This window comes from Bidens hawaiensis, unplaced genomic scaffold (genome assembly GCF_021521415.1).
Source record: "Bidens hawaiensis isolate Kalapana, Puna unplaced genomic scaffold, B.hawaiensis_p1.1 tig00022516_1, whole genome shotgun sequence".
Lineage (NCBI taxonomy): Eukaryota > Viridiplantae > Streptophyta > Magnoliopsida > Asterales > Asteraceae > Bidens > Bidens hawaiensis.
This window is the reverse complement of record NW_027493508.1, coordinates 55,139-61,190: the sequence shown is the minus strand read 5'-3', so window position 1 is coordinate 61,190 and position 6,052 is coordinate 55,139. Positions and strand designations below refer to the sequence as shown.

General features: G+C 33.7%; 1 pseudogene across 1 annotated transcript; it reads right to left on the bottom strand.

Annotated features, from left to right (window-relative positions):
- Positions 1 to 1,459: 1,459 nt before the first annotated feature.
- On the bottom strand, positions 1,460 to 5,725 carry LOC143565742 (histone-binding protein MSI1-like; annotated as a pseudogene). Its single transcript, XR_013141122.1, has 6 exons — positions 5,220 to 5,725; positions 4,553 to 4,878; positions 3,260 to 3,406; positions 3,052 to 3,176; positions 1,930 to 2,025; positions 1,460 to 1,843 (listed from the first exon to the last, which is right to left on the bottom strand). The product of XR_013141122.1 is annotated as a histone-binding protein MSI1-like (transcript).
- Positions 5,726 to 6,052: the final 327 nt, after the last annotated feature.

Genomic DNA, 6,052 nt, shown 5'->3' with positions numbered 1-6,052 from the left:
GAAGAACTAAATCTAGTAATCCCGACAAGCAAAGATCTATTAATAGCCTATCACCTTACAGCTTTTTAGACTAGCAGCTCACTTTTATCTGTTTAATTGATTTTATTGTTTATATGATCTTATTCGAATTCAATCACAAACTAGTCAAGAACACACAGTAAATGACCTACCCTATCCTATGAAACAATCAACATGGGCAATGTGAAACAATAAATTCAAGTAAACAAAACCAAGCAATCAAACGCACCAATCAAATCAAACTCAACAATTTACTTAGAACATAAAATCCATAACGAAACGAAATCCAAATAAAATCAAACCGAACTAAGGTTCATCACGACCTAGGTAGTTTATGAAATTTAGCCTAGCATCATAAAGTCTAAATCAAACAAAACGAATAATTACGAAAACATGGTGACAATATAAGAAACGGGGAATTGAAGATGATAAAACCCGTAAACTCGAACGTGAACGTGTAGCTCTTCACCGGATGTCCTCTTGCCTTCAAAATCACCACCAAACTCGTAAAATTGCTCCAAGAACTCTCCAAAATCGGCCAAGGGTTTCAGGTTATCTCAGGTTTAAGTTAAAGGTGTTTAAATACCCAAAACAAGGCCCGACAAGAAGCAAAAATGAAATAAATCTAGCCCAGTGTTGCCTTGGCACCGCGCGGCCGGGTTTTGCCTTCCCCCTTCGCGCGGCGCGGCGTGCTTTTCCATGAGGCCGGTCAGACTAGTCAGGTCTGACCGGTTCTCTGTTCTGACCCTTCCTGACGCGTTCCGGATCTCGGTTTCTGCTCGTTTCAGCTCTTTTTTCATCACGATCAAATCCCGGAACCTACGACACACAAAAACGTTAGTAGAATACAAATCTTGACTAAAAACAAACAAAAACAATTAAAATATTAAATAAAATAAACAAGGGAAACATATATATTTAGCATTATATCACTTGCCTACATCCCACCCTCCCCTGACCCTACCGATAGCGTGCTATGCGGTGGGATATACAAGGCTTGATTGATTGTTGATTGATATGTATGTATCAATTACGTTCATTAACTTAAAGAAAACCCAAAATTAAATACGTAATTGTGTTAATTTATTTATTTTTGGCTAATCTTATATAAAACTCTTAAATTTTTTATTTTAATTTATCGTACCGAATATAAATTTTACTACAACAAATGTTGGTATCATAATAGACTTTTTAAAATGATGGGAGAATTGACGTGTGTCTTGCATGTGGAAAGAGAAAGTCAACAAATAAGGACAATTCCATATATGCCAGTTCCATCACTTTTTTCTTATCAAAATAATCACAATCATTCAAATCTAAGATCAATGGACTATATTACTTCTCATGTTTCTCATTCTCTGTTTACTTTGTATTTTAACCTAACCATGTTGTTATATAGAATAAGAGTTTTTATTTTTTGTGTATTAACACTAAAGGAAAAAAAATACAAATATAACCTTCAAATCAAAATGTCAGATTATACAAACGCTACTGTATCATATAACCCAAACCGCCTAAAAACTTTCAATACCTTATTGTATATATCATTTGCTTACGAACAATATAAGGCCATCCATTAGACACAATGTAAACATTAACTTAAAAAGCCTCACGCTTCCTCTGGAGGGAAATGATCTTCTTCATGGTAGATGTTTTCATCCATCTGCCATATTTGAAGGATATTATCATCTCCAACATTGGCAACAGGCCACTCATCACACGGATTCCATGAAAAATCTGTAACTTTGTTTGTGTGTCCACCATGGACAACAATAACTCGGGGGGCCCATCAACAGCATCCTCAGTCGTTTGTTCCTGGTTAATCCTGTGTTCTCAAATTCAATTAATTAAAAGAAACATTTAATGAAATCCAAATTTGTGATTATAATAAACGATTCAAGTGCGTAATACCTCTTTTTATCCCACACCAAGACTCTCCTGCCCGCACAACTAGAAGATAAAAACGTCTCATTTTGTGGATTCCATCCAACTTGACACACCTCATCACTATAATAACATAATACAACAATTCAACAGACGTAAATAAAATAAGATTTAGATACAACTTTAGTCCGTGTGGTTTGACCCTAATAATTATGTTAGTCCATTCGTTTAAATTTGACATTTTTAGTTAAATAGTTTACTTTCGGGAAAAAAAAATCCTTAAATTTAAATAGTCTATTTTGGCCATGGTTTTGAAAAAAAAGTTATTTTTTTAGTCGGATCCGACGAAATTTCAACACCGTCTGAAGGAATTTGTGGACCTTTAAAATCGCACCAATGTCAACGTATTAATGCATCCGACGGAATTCTTCATGTTTTATCTCTCCACCCATAACCAAACTCCATTTATAATATTTCTTATTTCTCCACAAAATAAAGCAAATCTATAGTATAAATCGCTTAGCTTTTCGAGGAGAACACAATCATAGTGTTCAAATTCTCTCTAGAACTCAATTGAAAACCCCCGAATTGAAAATCTAGGGTCCGGCGGGCAAATAGACAAACGGATCCGACGAAAACATGAACTGAACCGTCGGATTCAATTGTTATTATTATGTCGCCTAGAACACAAATTCGTCGGATAGCTTAAAAAACGTTGGATCCACCGGAAAATTTGAATAGGTCTCAGCATCTAATAGGCTATACTAATCCGTCAGATCAGTTCTTGTTTCCATCGGATCCTTCAGATTTGTTTGACCATTTTGGGGATTTGTTAAGAACCTAGTTTATTTCTTAAAAAATTTGGTCAAGCTAGGCTATTTGGGTAATTTTCCCTTATATTTGTAGTCCAACCCACTAACTTCATTCAAATTTTCCCTTAAATTATTTGTTACGTAGTCGCGATAATAAAATCTTTTAGACCTACTTCAAAATGAAATGGATACCATAGGTGCTAATATATTTTATTTTTTATTGTTTTTATAAAAACTTGGACTTTTTTTCTTTAATAGATTGTACCTATGGTACTGATATACAATGAACCTATTATAAAAAACACACTTCAAAGAAAATTTATGTAATAACTCTTACGTGTGAAACTCAAAGGTATGGACAGCAGAGTTGAATTTTCGTAAGTCAAACAACTTCACGGTCTTGTCAGTTGACCCGGTTGCCACAAGGCATTCGTTATTCGGATTGAAAGCTAAACAATTAACCTATCCAAAAAGGCATAAACACATCATGAATAATTGAAGTGTTATTACTTATTAGCATATGATATAATGTCACTTGTACCTACCTCACTTTGGTGGGCCACTATACTTTGGTTGGGCTTTGTAACAGTCCGGACATCCCAGATGTGCAAGTATTTGTCGTTCCCACAAGATCCAAACAAATCTTTATTAGTCAAATGCCATGATACATCTTCTGCAAAACCATCATTAATCTGTTGTATATTAAAAGAAGTAAGTGCATTAATCGTATTCTTGTCTATATTTATGCAAGAAAAAGATCAAATCATACAATTGCCTTTTCTTATGTGAGTTAAAACCGTGGCAAAATGGTAATAACTAAATATTAACTATCAAACCGTAAGATTATCTGAAATATAGGGTTGTACAAAAGGCTCACGGCTGTCTCGAAATCACATCATTTGTAAACAAAGCTTGCTCAAAATCAGCTCATGTCTGTAAACAAGTTGAGTCGGCTTTATAATAGTAAACAAGTCAAGCACAAGCAAAGGTAGGCTCGGCTTGTGGCTCACTCGTTGGCTCGTAGGTAAAACTTTATTTTAATATATACAAATTATGGGTTGTGTTCCTTATAGAACTCAAAATAACTTACGAACTCATAACAACTAAATGTTTTTTTGAGAGATATATATTACTCCGTATTATTGTTGTTATTATTATTATTGTTAGAGAGTAGTTTTGACGTTTTTTTATAAAATTTTGTGATTACATATATGAATCACAAATTAACATTTTTGTAAATTAACAAATCAGATACAAATTTACATATGTATAAAAAAAGTTTAGATATGTTTAAAAACTAATTTGATAATTATAATCATAAATATACATATTACCAATAACAAGACTATCCTCAAATAGTATTAATATGTGGGAAAAAAACCGATAAACTCTTCCTCATCATTAAAGAAATTAAATTAGTTTCAAATTAAAGTTTGTAAATAAATAAACGAGGGACCAGAAATGATAAATGAGAAATGACTTTAATTGATTACTTTTTTACATGGGAAATGGGTCTCATTTGATCCCTCTTCCTATGCAGTCTACACACATATATGTGTAAACTATAAAATAGTTCAATTTTATTAAAAAGAATAAGGGAACGAGCCATGAGTTGGCTTGAGCTTTTGTCAGGCCGAGCCCGACTTCAACATTTCAGCTTGTAAACATAAACGAGTCAATCCGACTCATCTTGGTATACAAACAAGTGGAGCCTCTTGGCTTGTTTACAACCCTAATCTAAACAAACTCTCACAAAGAGACTAAATCTCATTTTGTAAAATTAATATCACGAAATGTAATACGATAACAGATTACAATTTCATAACATGTAAACTCACCTTATATATTTGCATAGCATCCAAACACTTATTTCTTGGAGTTCCATTAATATCCCACAAGCAAATTTGAGATCATCAGAACTGCTAAGCAAATGACCCTGCTTAAACTTACTCCATGATAGCCCAAACCCTTCGGCTTTATGGCCCCGCAATCTCAAATCAGGACTGCATGCTCCACCTACAGGAGGTTTAGACGGGTGGTTTCTGTAATCAAAGATGTAAACTTCTTCACTGATTGTTTTTGTCGCGATTATGAATGGGTTTTGAGGCATATAACGAGCCCTGTTCACCTCTCCATCATGAACTATTTGCTGAACTATTTGTACCTATAATAAAAAAAAATCATATATATTCAACCATAATAGATAATAAAATTATGTATAAACACAATCAAAAACCCTAAAACTGTTTTCACATATCACACTATAAATCCTATCAAACCTTTTAAGATCCATATTTACATGAAAACGCATTGATTTCATCTCAGATCACACTACTAAACATTGTTGTGAATAGCGAATATTGGTTAATATCGACAAGCTATCTATATGCTATGTAGCGATAGGTGCTATTTCATGTTTAGTAAAAAAGTAGTTTAAGTTGTAAGAAATGTACAAATAGTAATCACTAGCATTGTAATCAGAATGCTAAATCAAAATGCACAAACCTTGCCATTGGCGTAACCCATTCTACCAAAACCAAAGAGATCGCCATCGTAATCACTAGCATTGTAATCAGAATTTTGAACTGGTAACTGAGCCTGAGCGATCATAAGATAATTAGGCTCATCATCGGATGTGTGGGTCCCGAGAATGAGCTTCTGAACGGAGTAATCTTTTCCAGCTGGCTCATCACGGTCTGGCAGCCACTCAACGGTGAGCGAAGGCCACTCGAGTGCATGTGAGAAGATCAGATCGTACAAATATGGAGTGTTCTTCTTCCCGCTATTGTATTCTTCGTTGATAAGCCTCTGTTCAATCTTCGTTCTGATATCGCTTTCGTCTTGCCTCATGATAATAATATTATTTGTTGGAAATGTAGTTGATTCTGATATGAATTGAAGTTCAATGGTTTGATATTAGGTTGGTATATTTATAATTGCTAATAACATAATTACATTATATCATGTTATAATAATAGTGTATCATATTACATGATAAAAATGACAAAAGTGGTTTAACATGTGAATATGGTAAACTAGTTTTAACAAATGTGGACTTGTATGAAATAAGTGATTATATTAATAATAATAATAATAATAATAATATAATGTTGTGTCATAGAATAGCCGGTTAAAGAAGGTGTTTATGCGTTAACACTTACTGATGCAAAGTCTAGGAATTTGTTTTGGGTTTTACTTAAGTTTACTTGAAGTATTGATTTACGGTTATTTGAGTTGCACATACTTTACCGATAGTGTTGATTCCATGTACATAACGTATAACAAGGTACACTACTTATAGCATGTGATATATCATAGAAGCTAGGCCGTGCACATAG